This window comes from Onychomys torridus, chromosome 8, assembly GCF_903995425.1.
Source record: "Onychomys torridus chromosome 8, mOncTor1.1, whole genome shotgun sequence".
NCBI classification, from domain to species: domain Eukaryota; kingdom Metazoa; phylum Chordata; class Mammalia; order Rodentia; family Cricetidae; genus Onychomys; species Onychomys torridus.
In genome coordinates this window covers 65,975,510-65,991,444 of record NC_050450.1, presented here as the reverse complement: position 1 = coordinate 65,991,444, position 15,935 = coordinate 65,975,510, and positions in this window count along the sequence as shown.

Here is a 15,935-nt window from a genome sequence, read left to right as displayed (position 1 = left end):
TCTGAGCTTTCGCATGGCAGCTCATAATCATCCATAACTCCAGTTCCTGACGGTCCAACCTCTCTTCTGACCTCCAAAGGCACCGGGCACACACGTGGTGCACAGACATACATGCAGGCAACACACACACATAAAATAGATATTTTTTCTTTTGTTTTGGAGACAAGGTTTCTCTGTGTAACCACCCTGGCTATCCTGGAACTGGCTCTGTAGACCAGGCTGGCCTCACTGAAGCTCACTTGTCTCTGCCTCTGGATTGTGCTAGGATTAAAGACATTTGCCACTACCAAGCGACAAAATATATCTTTTTTTAAAAAAAACAAGGGCTGGAGAGATGGCTCGGAGGTTAAGAGCACTGACTGCTCTTCCAGAGGTCCTGAGTTCCATTCCCAGCAACCACATGGTGGCTCACAACCATCTGTAATGAGATCTGGTGCCCTCTTCTGGCCTGCAGTCATACATGCTGTATACATAATAAATAAATCTTAAAAAAAAAAAAAAAAGACAAAAGATTTACATGATAAATCCCCTTACTTTCCTTCCTTCCTTCATGCCCTGTTTTAAGTTGATTCATACAGTCTTTGTGAGTGGCATATTTCAATTGCCATAATATATTGGGGGTTTTTGTTGTTGTTTAAAAATGACTTATTTACTTTTATTTTATATGCATTGGTATTGCCCGCATGTATGTCTATGTGAGGATGTCAGATCTCCTGAAACAGGAGTTACAGTTGTCCGCTGCCACTTGAGTGCTGGGAAATGAACCCAGGTCTTTCAGAAGAGCAGCAGAGAACCACTAAGCCATCTCTCTGGCCCTTTCACGTTTTGTTTGTTCAATTAGATGTATTTTGTGCACTCATGGCATGACTGTTTTGCCTATATGTATGTATGTGCATCAGATGTATGCCTGGTACCTGGTAAGGTCAAAAGACATCAAATCCCCTATATCTGGAGTTAAGAATGGTTGTGAGGAGGCTGGAGAGATGGCTCAGCAATTAAGAGCACTGGCTGCCCTTCCAGAGGACCTGGGTTTGATTCCCAGCAGCCATATGGCAGCTCCCAATTGTCTGTCACTTCAGTTCCAGGGCACCCGATAACCCTCATGCAGGCATACATGCAGGCAAAACACCAATGCACATACAATAAATTAATTTAAAACAACAACAACAAAAAAAGAATGGTTGTGAATCACCATGTGGATGCTGGGAACTAAACCTGGGTCTTCTACAAGACCAACTTCTGAATCATCTCTCCAGCCCTAAAGTCTTATTTTGAGAATGTATCTTTATTTGCTTGTGTTTGTTTTCATTTTTTTTTTTTTTTTTAGTCAGGGTCTCATATAGCCTAGACTGACTTCCAACTCACTTTGAAATTAAGAATGACCTTGAACTCTTGATCCTTCTGCTTCCTAAATGTTGATATTTCAAGTGTGCTACCATACCTGCTCTTACCATAATGTCTTTAAGACATATTCATATTACACAGCATGTATAAAAATGTCTTTCCTTTTGCCAGGCAGCAGTGGCACACACCTTTAATCCCAGCACTCGGGAGGCAGAGCAAGGCTGATCTCTGTGAGTTCGAGGCCAGCCTGGTCTACAGAGCGAGATCCAAGACAGGCACCAAAACTACACAGAGAAACCCTGTCTCAAAAATAAATAAATAAATAAATAAATAAATAAATAGAAATAAAGAACAGAAAATGCTCTTAACCGCTGAGCCACGCCCTAGCCCACGATTACTCAATTTTGAGAGGTAGGAACCCAGTAGTAATATCATCTTGATTAGTCTATCCCCCACATACTTAAAATGTAAATAGAATTCAGCATTATGGAGTGAGTGTGTGTGTGTGTCTGTCTGTCTGTCTGCCTGCCTGTCTGTTTGACTTAGACATTAAGTTGGAAAATAGACTTCCCATTCTTTTTTTTTTTTTTGTATGTGGAGCTGAGGATCGAACCCAGGGTCTTGCGCTTGCTAGGCAAGCACTCTATCACTGAGCTAAATCCCCAACCCCAGACTTCCCATTCTTGATTCTAACTTTTTTCTATATTTCCTACATTATACCTCCAGACAAACAAAGCACAGTGGATTTCCAGCTTACACTTTGACTTGCCTTCGTTTACTCACTCATGTGCAGTTGTGCTGACTTGAAGAGTCTAATTTAGCTGGCTGTAGTGATGGACAGCTTTCATCCTAGCATTCAGGAGGGCACAGTGACCTGGAGGAATTGTAGGAGTGTCAGGAACACAGGGTCATCCTTAGTTACACATGGAGCTCGGTCTGAGGGTAGACTGGCCTATATGAGACACTGTGTAAAATAACACTTTGAACATAGTAATAAAAGAGGTATATAAATAAACATAAACTGATAATAAATTATAAGAAAATTTGCTGGGCAGTGGTGGCACATGCTATTAATACCAGCACTCTGTAGACCAGACTAGCCTCAAACTCACAAATTCTACCTGCCTCTGTCTCCGAGTGCTGGGATTAAAGACATGCACCATCCCTGCCCCACTCTTGAGTCATTAAAAAAAAAAAAAAAAAAAATCAGGGGTTGGGGATTTAGCTCAGTGGTAGAGCGCTTGACTAGCAAGTGCAAGGCCCTGGGTTCGGTCCTCAGCTCTAGAAAAAAAAAAGGGGGGGGGGTGGAAATCATTAAATGAATTCCAGTTTGGGATTAGGGCAGAGTGTCTTCTCTCTCCCTCCCTCCCTTCCTTCCTTTTTTTCTTTTTTTGAGAAACCTGTTTAGTGGTTAAGCTTAGCAAGCTCCACTCCACCCACAGTAGGGACTGCTTTTATCTACAGGGTACAACTGCATATAAAGGAAAGCTGAGAAGTGAAAACAGTAAGATCTGTTTAACTTACTTAGACATTTGCAAATATTTATTGAACAGTTTCTGTCTGTTGATTTTGGGGGGATTTTGTTGTTGTTGTGAGACATTGTAACCAGAGATGGCCTGGAACTCACAGAGAGCCACCTGCCTCTGCTTCCTGAGTGCTGTGATTAAAGATGTGTGTGCCCTTAAGTAAAACATAGCTCTCTGAACAGATGAAGATAGGTTTCTTCTGTATCCCAGAATCTAATCAATATATGTATAATTCAGCTACCATTTGGCTTAAAAGGGCTTATTGGGAAACGTTATCATTTATACTATTTTCTACAGAGAAAATATTTTACTGTTTAAAATAACCCTGGACTTTTAAATTATAACCTGTTTTTATGTTCAAGCTATCAGTGTATTATTTCTCCTGCAGTTGTACATAAAATGTTTTTACATTTTAAAAAAAAGGACAAATACTATAGAACTGTATTATATGAAATATATAGAATATACAAATTCATAGAAACAGAAAAATTAGATGTTATCTCAAGATAGGGAAGAAAGGAATATAGATCAATGATTTACTAAGTATAGAATCTCCATTTTGTGTGATGGAAAAACCTCACAAGTGGACAGTAGTATTAGGACATATCGTGAATGTAATAAATCAATACAATTAATATAATTAATGAATATCATAAATATAATTATTGAATGAATACTGTGAATATAATCAACGACTATCAAATGTAATTAATATCATAAGTATAATCAATATCATGAGTGTAATTAAAAATTAAATTAAAAAATATTGCCTTTAAATGAAATCATAATAATATACGTTAGAGTCTGTTCTTCATTATGAAGGGAAAAAATAAATTAATTAAAGATTAAAAATAAATAAAAAGGTTAAAAAAAGGATACATGACTAGTACCTGACATTCAGACAGGAAATCCTTTCTTCTTTTCCTTTTACTGTGCTCCTACACCACCAACCACCTCCTGTAGTCCAGAGAGAGCTGAAGTCCAGGGATGTGTCTCTGAAGAGGACCAAGTGAGTTCATAAAGATGACTGCTGCTGGAAATAATAAAAAAATAATACAGCACAAGTGTATAGTGACGTATGGTGTTAATTACTATTCCAGAACTATCTAAAGGAATATTCATATTATCTGTTGGTGTTGTGTTTATGCTTACATGGAAGGAAGTTAACATGAAATTGAGCTGGAGCTAGAGAAAGGAACCAGGATTTGTTCACCTGGGTTTTGTGCTTGCCTTATGGGCATCTGTGGAAGCTTGGCCTAAGCAGGGTAACATTAGAAATTCAGTGGAAATGCTTAGCCTGGTGGCCAATGATTATAATCCCAGCACTTGTATTGAGGTAAGAAGGTGGTATTGGGGATATTGAGGCAAGAAGAACATGAGGGAGAAGCCAGCCTGGGTCTGAGTGGATGTGAGAAGTCACTCTGCTTGTCTATGCGCACGTGGGAGTGAGGACAGCCAAAGAGCACAGGTTGGTGTGCCTGGAGTGACGCGACTTGGAGAAAGCTTTTATTATATTCCATGTCTGAGGAAATTACGACATGGTTATCTATTTCCTAGCCAGACCAGCTAAGCTGTTCTAAATGGTCTGACATCATAGACGTTGGGCTCTAAACAGCTGTCTGTGAGAATGCTGAATTCCTGGGGTGAATTGACTGCTTTAGGGAGCAGCAGATAAAGTGATCAGAGATGGTGAAAAGAATACTACCTCTCTCATCGCTCTAAAGAAGTTAGAGCAAGGCTGTACTTTCAGGAGGGGAGGCTAAAATCTTTTTAGAATATAGACTAGACTGTAGAAAAATGTCTGCCGTAAATCAAACAGTGAAGGGGAAGATGAATAGGAATCTCACACAACTTAAGTCAAACATAGCTGTCTGAACAGATGAAGATAGGGTTCTTCTGTACCCCAGAATCTAATCAATATATGTATAATTCAGCTATCATTTGGCTTAAAAAGGCTTATTGGGAAATATCATTTATACTATTTTCTACAGAGAAAATATTACTGTTTAAAATAACCCTGAACTTTTAAATTATAGCCTGTTTTATGTTTTAAAAAAAAAAGTTAGAGCAAGCTCATAAAAGATTTTGAACATCCCGGAAAACGGGACAGTGAAGACGACTTCCCCGGCTAGCCACAATGAGACAAGGCGGAAGGAAGCAATGATTCATCCCTGAGCTCTCCAGAGAGCAGGATTCCTCAGCTCCCATTGAAGGCTTGCTTGCGGTCCTGAGTCAGTTTGGGACTTTAAGGCAGGAAAATGTGGCTTATCTATGTAAAGGTCACGTCATTTGGATCCATGTCACTTGCTGCAGGACCTGAGATGTTAAAATGACTGCATGTTAATTTCTTGTTTTTCAGCACAGCACCTCCATGTAACTACTAAGTTATTACTAAGTCCACTCGATGTCTGGAGAAGAGAAAACTAAAGATTTCAAATGCCCGAAACCCCAATCTTTATAATAAAACAAAATAACCCAATAAAAAAAATTAAAATAAAGATGTGTGCCACCACACCCAGCTTGCTTAGATTTTTTTTCTTTGAATTAGTTCTCAGTAGCCTGCAGCTGGCTGTGTAGCCCAGGCTGTAGAGGCTGTCGCTGGGCTCATTTTCCCTGCCTCCCGACCCAATGCTGCTTTAGAGCCATGCTCCTCACCCCCAGCTAATTATTGAACATTTTCTCTTTACCAGCTCTTATGTGCTTATTTGGAAGCTGGCTGTTTCTCTTTGGCCAGTTCGGGAGATTAATTAGAGTTGAAAGACAACCCTAATTACCGAATGAAAATCACATCTCACCTTATTTTTCATGTGCCTGTAATCTTTTACTTTGGGCTCTATTGCAACCTAAGAAATACAGAAACTTTGAACTCTGGAGCTTTGATTGTTCAGTTTTCTCATCTCCAAGTTACGAAGGATGAGCAGCATGGCCTCTAACTTCTTTTCCATTCTAACATCCTATGATCTCTGCTCTTCCCAGAGAGCACCCTTTTAGTGTATTAATTTAGTAACATTCACTGTTTCATTTTAGTAGAAAAGAGATTTATTCGTGCATCTGTGGTGGCTAAAGAAACTCCATTTTTGTGCTAGGCATCCATCTTGGTATCTAATAGCTGCCTCTGCCTCAAGTTCCTGGAAGTAAGTTCCAGCAGCCCGAACTCTTTGATATGGACTCGTTTTATGGTCAGAGCTGAGATGGAAGCCTTCCTCATTTGCTTTATTTGCACCTCAATTGGGCAGATTACTTAGCCCCCCTAAACTGTTTTCTCATTTGAAAAAAAAATAGTTCCAGTGTCTGTAAATGACAGTTTTAAATACTGATGCTATGAAATGATTAAATACTACATATGGTATGGTTTGTAACAGCCCCCCACCCCACCCCATCCCACCGCATCTTGCTGTTTTATCCAAGATGGTTCGAATAGCTGGGCTCTTAACTATGCCCTGCAGGCTCACGTGCTTGCGGCTGGTTACCAGCGTGTGGTACCATTGACAAACTGTAGAGTCTTTGGGAAGTGGGACCTAGTGAAGGGAAGTTAGGTTATCTTAGTTAGAGTTACTATTGTTGTGATAAAGCACCGTGGACAAAAGCTACTTGGGGAGGAAAGGACTTGCATATGCTGAATCACAGGCTATCAATGAAACCAAAGCAGTAGTAAGTCACACAGGGCAGGAACCTGGAGATGGGAGATGATGCAGAGGCCATGGAGGGGTGCTGCTACTGGCTTGCTCAGACTGTTTCTTTCTTTTCTTTTTCTTTTTTCTTTTTTCTTTTTTTTTCAAGACAGGGTTTCTTTGTGTAGCCCTGGCTGTCCAGGGTTTCACTGTGATGGGATTAAACGTGGAAGCACACACTTTTAATCCTAGTGCTCTGGAGGCAGAGGCTGGTGGATCTCTGTGAGTTTAAGGCCAGCCTGTTTCTATAAAGCAAGCTCTTTGGTCTAGGCCCTCCCCTATCAATCACTAATTAAGAAAATGCCCTACAGGCTTGCCTGCCTACAGCCATATCTTTTGGAGGCATTTTCTTAATTGAGGTTCCCCCTCTCAGATGATTTTACCTTGTGTTAAGTTGACGTAAAAACTAGCCAAGACACAGGTCGTTGGGTGGAGCCCACTGGCCTCTTTCTCTCCCTCACTTCACTTCCTGGATTGCACAGTCCAGGAAGCTCTGGTCCATGACACGCTTCCAGTCATCCCTTGCCAAAGACCCCAAACCAGTGACCTAAAGAATTCTTTCTCCCTTTAGATTGCTTATCTCAGGGAATTTGTCACAATAATGGCAAAATTTGACAAAACTTTCAGAGACTTGATTGAGGTCAGTTTTAGATAAGGCAGATAGCAAACTCATAGAGATTAGTGTTTTCCCAAGTTTCAAAAAGGCAGGCAAAATGCTCTGGCATTCAAGAGCAATGAGCCGGGCAGTGGTGGCACACCCCTTTAATCCCAGCACTGGGGAGGTAGAGGCAGGTGGATCTCTGAGTTTGAGGCCAGCCTAGGTTACAGAGTGAGTTCCAGGACACACAGGGCTACACAGAGAAACTCTGTCTGGAAAAAGAACATCAACTTTTGATTCCTTCTTCTTGCTTCTCATTTTTCACAAAAGAATGAAATCAGCAAATAATTGTCTTCTGAATATGAATACAAAATAAAATCTCATTTTTTATATTAAATCTTTTTTTTTTTTTTTTTTTTTTTTTTTTTTTTTTTGTCGGAGCTGAGGACCAAACCCAGGGCCTTGTGCCTGCTAGGCAAGTGCTCTACCACTGAGCTAAATCCCCAGCCCCTATATTAAATGTGTGGATTTATTAAGATTTAGCTGTTGGCTGGGCATGGTGGCACACGCCTTTAATCGCAGTACTAGGGAGGCAGAAGCAGGTGGATCTTTGTGAGTTCAAGTCTAGCCTGGTCTTCATAGTGAGTACCAGGACATCTAGGGCTACATAAAGAGACCATCTCAACACAAACAAAGATTTAGTTCTCAATATGTGTACTTAGTATGTTGGAGTCTATAGACAGATGTGTCCAGAAGTTGGACGTAAGATTTACCTGAGAGTAAAACAACCTAAACTGGTTTAAACCTGCAATACAGAATTTAGTCAGTGTGGTCAGAATGTCCAGAAGCTATAGGGAAATAGTATAATCATGGTTTCATTGCCCCTCTCCATTCTCAGAGTATTTCAAAAGTCATATGATTGTTACTGTTAATTATTGATTGTGGTGTAGTAATTTACCTAATCACTTCAGTGCCTTTAACAAACAGTTATTATTTTAATTTCTTTGTACCACTTTGAAATTTATTATTTCCTTATTATGTTTATTTCTCACTCTCTGTGTGTGTGTGTGTGTGTGTGTGCGCGCGCGCGCGCGCGCGCAGGCACAAGTGTGCCATAGCACTAACGTAGGCATTGAAGAACAACTCAATGGAGTCAGTTCTCTCCCTCTAACTTGTGGGTTCTGGAATCAAATTCAGAGGCAAGGACTTTTACCTGCTGAACCATCTCATAAGCAGTGTCTTACAGTGTTCAGTGTACAAAGCTTTAAACTCATTAAAAATTTAAAATTATTTATTAATTTATATTTATGTCTATGAGTGTTTTGCACGCATGTGTTATGTTGTGCACCACACACATCTAGTGTCCATGGAGGTCAGAAGAGAGTGTCTGATCTCCTGAAACCAGAGGTATAGATGGTTATAAACCACCATGTGGGTGCTGGGAACTGAGCCTGAGTCCTCTAGAAGAGTCACAAGTGCTCTTAACCACTGAGTCCTCCAGCCCTCTTTGGTTAAATATATTTCTATTTTGTGTGTTTACTTATTTATTTATCTTGAGACTGAATTTCATGTTGCTCCCTCTGGCCTTGAACTTACTATGTAGTTCAGATGACCCTGACTTCTGTTCCTCCTGCTTCCACCTCGTGGGGGCTGGGATCATCTGAAGTCTCCCCCACACTTAGTTGTGTACAATGCTAGCAGTGGAACCCAAGGTTTCACAAGAGTTGGGCAAGCATTCTACCCATCCCCAATACTTCATTAAACTGATAGTATTGTAAATTCCATCATTGTAATGAATTTTTTTTTTTAAAGAATTTTGGTTGTTGGTACTGGAGAGATGGCTCACTGATAAAAATACCAGTCTGCCCTTGTAGAGACCTGGGTTCAATTTCCAGCACTCACATGGCAGCTCAGGCTGTCTCTAACTTTTGTTCCTGGGGATCTAACGCCCTCTTCTGGCCTCTATGGGCACTGCACAGATGTAGTGCACAGACATACATGCCAGCAAAACACCTATATACATAAAAATAATAAATAGTATTCTTAAGAATAATTTTTGCTATTAGTATAGAAATATAATTAATTTTTTGGTGGGTGGGGCAGGCATATTGGTGTATGCTTTTAATCCCAGCACTCAGGAGGCAGAAACAGGTGGATCTCTCTGAGATAGATAGTTCCAGACCAGCCAGAACTACATATTGAGACCCTATCTCAAAAATAAAATAAAATTAATTGTAAATAATTTTTTAAACTTTAAACTTTTTGTTTGTTTGGTTTTGTTTTTCAAGACAGGGTTTCTTTGTGTGGCTTTGGAGTCTATCCTGGAACTCACTCTGTAGACCAGGCTGTCCTCAAACTCAGAGATCTGCCTGCCTCTGCTTCCCAAGTGCTAGGATTAAAGGCATGTGCCACCATACCTGGCTACTTTAAAATTTTTATTTATTTGTTTTTATTTATTTATTTGCCTGTATATGTGGCAGAGGATGGTGACCCAGGGACAACTTGTGGGAATTGGTTGCTTTCTTTCCACCGTATGTGTGCTAGAGATTGAACTCAGGTCTTCAGCTTGCACACAGGTTCAGTTCCCAGGGTCCACATGGTGGCTCACAACCATCAGAAACTCCAGTTCAGGGGGTCCAGTGCCCTCTTCTTTCTTCTGTGGACACTGCATGCAACACACATGGTGTACTCTGGTTCACATAAAATAAATACATCCAATACAATTTCAAAAGATATTTTTAAAAAAGAAAGAAAAAATAAGGCCAAATAATGCTTTCAGCATTGGTTGAACTTTACTTCTTTTCTTTGCATGTGAATTAATAAGGAAAGATTATTCCCAGCTACTAGGAGACTGGTAGGAGGCTCCCTAGAGACCAGGATGTTGATGTGAGCTACCCAGGTAGAGCTGTGCCTGAGTTATATCCTCTCACAGGATGTCCATTTCTGTACACACACAGGCACATGTTCTGTAATAATATGCATCAGATTTTTACTATTCAAAATATTATATATATTTAGACTTCAGAAATCACTCAGCAGATAAGAATAGTGGTTGCTCTTCCAGAGGACCCAGGGTTCAAATCTCAGCACCCACATGGCAGCTCATAATTGTCATAACTCCAGTCTAAGAGGATCTAAGGCCCTCTTCCGGTCTCTGTGGCCACTGCATGCATATGGTGCACAAACAACATATAGGCAAAACACCTCCTTTTTTTTTTTTAAATTAAAACTGCTCGACCATTAGCTCAGGCCTACCACTGACTAGCTCTTACAACTAAACTCAGCCCATTTCTGTTCATCTATATGTTGCCACCTGTTCTGTGGCTTTACCTGTGTGCCGTTACATGTTGCTCCCAGCTCCCAGGACAGCAGGCTGGTGTCTACCGATTCAGCCTTCCACTTCCCAGAATTCTGCAAAACACCTTTATATGCAGAAAAAAATCTAAAAAAATAATTTAATTAGATTGATGTCTATGATTACACTTTCTTTTTTCTTTCGTTCTTTTTTTTTTTTTTTTTTTTTTTTTTTTGGTTTTTCAAGACAGGATTTTTCTGTGTAGCTTTGCACCTCCTTTCCTGGAACTCACTCTGTAGCCCAGGCTGGCCTGGAACTCACAGAGATCTGCCTGGCTCTGCCTCCCGAGTGCTGAGATTAAAGGCGTGCGCCACCACTGCCCAGCCCAATTATACTTTCTAATAAAGTTATTAAATGTTAGAAAAATAAGTGAGTCATTCAGCCTGAGTTCCACACAGGAGGAAAAGATGCCTGGAGGCTGTGATTATGATGAGGCATAGTCACTGGCTCATCTCAGGCTACCTGCAGCCTGTCTAAACAAACTCTGAGAGACCATTGAGATGGCTCAGCTGATAATGATGCTGCTCTCTGGCCAGGTCAGCCTAAATCCAATCTCTGGACCCACATGGTAGAAGGAGAGAACTGTCTCCCCAAAGTTTTCCTCAGACCACCACATGCATACCAGCACATACCCTCCCCCTCCCCAAAAGAAACGAATGTAATGAAATATAATAAAAAATAATATTAAAAATGTTTTTATGCTGTTAGTCTCTCTGTATGCTGTCTAACCAGCTACATCCAAATACAATCCCATTTCATAGGTGGCCAAAGAGTACATACACAAATTGTAAAGTTCTTGATTTTTTTTTCTTTTGGTTTTGGAGACAGGGTTTCTCTGTATAGCTCTGGCTGTCCTGGGTCTCACTCTGTAGACCAGGCTGGCCTCCATTCATCATGAGAGTACACTTGTCCACATATGGAGGCCAGAGGCCAACCCTGGAGTATCTTCCTTTATCATTTTCCACTGTGATTTTTTGTTTTGTCTTTGTTTTTGTATTCTTCTCTCATACATTACATCCCCACCTCAATTTCCACTCCCTCCACTCTTCCCTGCCTCCCCCTCCCCTCTCTTCCAAATCCACTCCTCTTCCATTTCCTTTCAAAAAAGAGCAGTTCTCCCAGGGACATCCCCCAAACTCGATATAGCAAGTTACAATAAGACTAGGTATAAACCCTCATTTCAAGGTGGACGAGGTGACCCAGTAGGAGGAAGAGGGTCCCAAGAGCAGGCGAAAGAGTCAGAGACACCCCCACTCCCACTGTTAGGAGTCCCACAAGAACACCAAGCCACACAACCATAACATATTTGCAGAGGACCTAGCTCAGACCTATACAGGCTCCATGATTATTGATTCAGTCTCTGTGAGCCCCTATGAGCCCTGCTTAGTTAATTCTGTAAGCCATGTTCTCATGGTGTCCTTGACCCCTCTGGCTCCTACAATCTTCCCTCCTCCTTTTCTGAAGGGTTCTCCAAGCTCCACCTAATGTTTGGCTCTGGGTCTCTGCATCTGCTCCCTAATTAATTTTTTTATTGATTTATTGATTTACTTTTATTTTATGTGCATTAGTGTTTTGCCTGCATGTGTTTCTGTGTGAGGATGTTCTACACCCCAGAACTGGAATTACAGAGTGTGAGCTGCCATGTGGGTGCTGGAAATTGAACCCTGATTCTCTGGAAGAGCAGCCAGTACTCTTAACCACTGAACTATTTCTTCAGCCTCAAGTTCCCAATTTATTAAATTAGCAAACATATGGTACTGGGAATACAGGTATGTGCTACCACACCTGGCAATAAATATAATCATCCTCACTCTTAATCATTCTCTTTCTTATCTCACTATGTAGCCCTGACTGGCCTAGAACTCACAATGACACCAGGCTGTACTGCAACTCACAGAAATTCACCTCTGATTTCTCTCCCTGGTATTGGGATTAAAAGTGTGTGCCATTATGCATGGCAGAACTACAAAACCTTAAAAAGAAAGAATTAAAGCAATATTCATACACTATTATAAAATGAAATAAAACTTAGATCAAAGTCCCTGTTGTAGGCTAGGAGGTGGTGGCACACACCTGTAATCCCAGCACTGGCTAGCAGATCTCTGTGAGTTCAAGGCTAGCTTGGTCTACAAAGCAAGTTCCAGGACAGCCCACCAGAAACCCTGTCTCATGAGAGAGAGAAGAAAAAGAAAAAAATGGGGCTGGAGAGATGGCTTAAGGCTTAAGAGCATTTCCTGGTCACCAACATTGGGTGGCTCACAATTACTTTTAACTTTAGCTCCAGGGAATCAACACCTTCTTTTGGTCTCTGAATGTACTACACACATAACATACATTCACATAAACATAAATCTTTTTAAGAAAATAATAATTATGCTGGGTATGGTGGCCCACACCTTTAATCCCAGCACTTGGGAGGCAGAGGTAGGCAGATCTCTGTGAGTTCTAAGCCAGCCTGGTCTCTAGGACAGCAAGGACTACACAGAGAAACCCTGTCTCAAAACAAAAACAAAAACAAAAACAAAAACAAAAGCAAAGAAAGAGAGAGAGAGAGAGGGAGGGAGAGAGGGAGGGAAGGAGGGAGGGAGGGAGGGAAAAAGGAAGGAAGGAAAGAAGGAAGGAAGGAAGGAAGGGAGGAAGGAAGGAAGGAAGGAAGAAAGAAAGAAACAACCCAATCACTACCTCTAAGCTCAATCAAGTTCTGAGCATAAGTTATCATCTATACATGGTGATTCAGACCTGTAAATTTCAGCATTATGGAGGCAGGAAAATTGCCAAGAGTTCTAGATGAACTACAGTGTGAGACCCTGTCTCAAAGAACAAAAGTCAGACTGGAGAGGTGGCTCAGTAGTTAAGAACATTGGCTGCTCTCCCAGAGGACCTGGTTTAAGTTCCTTGCACCTACCTGGCAGCTAACAACTGTTTTTAACTCCAGTCCCAGGGGATCCAGTGCCTTCTTCTGGCTTCCACAGGCACTGCATGCAGGTGGTGCATAGACATACATGCAGGCAAAACACCCATACACATAAAAAATAATTTTAAGTCAAATAAACACCCCCCCAAATAAACATGTCACCGATTTCCTCTCTAAACTACATGTTTCTCTCAGTTTCCTAAGTAATTCCTTTAATGCCACATCTGTCCAGTCCCCTGATGCCTTGCTTCCAAGGCTAAAATATCTCTCTGCAAGTGTTCGCTCCTAAAGCATGTGTCCATGCTCTCTAAACTCCACACTCACAACTCTTTTGTTATTGTTGGGTGTTTTGTTTTTTATTTTTCAGTAGGGTCTCACACTGTAGTCCAGGCCAGCCTGGAACTCTTGGCACTTGCCTCCAGAATACTGGGATTACAGGTAAACTCTATGCCCAGTGTCACAATTGCTTACAATTGTTATATTCTTAGATAGCTCAGAGGTATTTCAAATGTATCATGTCTAAAACCAAACCCTACACTCATAAAGTGTCATCAACATGACTGCCTAAACATGAGCTGTGTGTACATGTATTTTGTAACAATTAATGAAAAAAAGTGACTATGAATTTAAAAGAGAGCAAGGAGGGGCATAGGGGAGGGTTTAGAGGGAGGAAAGGGAAGGAGAAATGGAGTGATTATAATCTCCAAAGATTAAAGAAATAACTTTAAAAAATCTTTGGCTGTTTCTTCCAAATCTATCTTCACAATCTTCCCCAATCTGCAATGATGTCACCATTACTGAATGATTTAACCCTGAATCCTTGATTCCTCCTTCTCTGGCCCACCAGTTCCTATCATCTCTGCATATAAAGATGTGCTAATTGAATTTGTTTTTTTCTTCTTACATGGTTTCTCTGTGTAGTCCTGGCTGTACTGGAAATCACTCTGTAGACCAGGCTGGCCTTGAACTCACAGAGATCTGCCTGCCTCTGCCTCCTGAGTGTTGTGGGATGTTGTTCTGTATGCTGTGAATATGTATTTCTCTGATTGGTTGATAAATAAAATGCTGATTGGCCAGTAGTCAGGCAGGAAGTATAGGTGGGGCAAGCAGATAAGGAGAATTCTGGGAAGAGGAAGGGTTGAGTCAGGAGTCGCCAGCCAGATAGAGAGGATGACAAGGCATGATGACAAGGCAGAATTGAGGAAAGGTTCCAAGTCACGTGGCTAAACATAAATAAGAATTATGAGTTAATTTAAGTGTAAGAGCTAGTCAGTAATAAGCCTGAGCTAATGGCCAAGCAGTTATAATTAATATAAGCTTCTGAGTGATTATTTTATAAGCAGGCTGTGGGACTGTGGGGACTTGGTGGCACAGGAGAAACCTTCCAACTACACCTGAGTGCTGGGATTAAAGGCGTGTACCGCCACTCCCAAGCAAATTTGTTTCCTTCTATCTTTAATTCTTTTGGCCTAAGTCTCTGGACTTCCATTCATAACTCCCTAACCATTCTTTATTAAAAAGGTGGAATAATCTTAACTTACAAATTCACAGGCTGCAGATGTAACTTGCTGGTGGATTGCTTCCTGATGTTAGTCTGGTTTCTGTGTTGTGATAAAACACTGACCTTTTAAATCAAATTGGGCAAAAAACGGGGTTTATTTTTGGTCTGCAGGTTTCAGTCTCCATAACTGAGAGAAGCCAGGGCAGGAGTTCAAGACAGGAACTGGAGGAGAAACCAGAGAGCAATGCTGCTAACTGGCTTGCTCCCCATGGCTTGCTTAGTTACCTTTCTTATATACCCCAGGACCACCTGCCTAAAGATGGTACCACTTATGGTATACAGGGCCCTCCTATGTTAATTAGCAGTCAAGAAAATGCCCCACTGATATGCCCACAGGCCAAATAATGGAGGCAATTCCTCAATTGAGAATTTCTCCTTCCAGGTGTGTCTAGGTTTGTATCAAGTTGAATAAGAAATATTAATCAACACACCTAGTATCTGTGAAAGCCTGGTCCAACTCCCAGTACCACTAAAATTTATCTATTTATTCATTAATAAATCAAATCATGGCATTCCTCTCCAAATTCCTTTCAACTACTGTGTTACAACCATTCACTGTAATTGTAAGTCCTTTGCTTTAATCAAGAAACAGTGCATTCTATAACTCCAGCTTCAGGGGGATCTGATGACCTCTTCTGGCCTCTGCAAGGACTGTACTCACATTCTCACATCCTACCTCATGCAGTTCATATAATTAAAAAGAAAATAGCCCGGTGGTGGCAGGCAGAGGCAGGCAGATCTCTGAGTTCAAGGCCAGCCTGGTCTACAGAATGAGTTCCAGACAGTCAAGACTACACAGAGAAACCCTGCCTTCAAAAATGAAAAAAATGAGCTAGGTGGTGGTGGCGCTTGCCTTTAATCCTAGCACTCAGGAGGCAGAGCTGTGCGGATCTCTGTGAGTTCGAGGCCAGCCTAGTCTACAGAGCAAGCTCCAGGAAAGGCACCAAAAACTACACAGAGAAACCC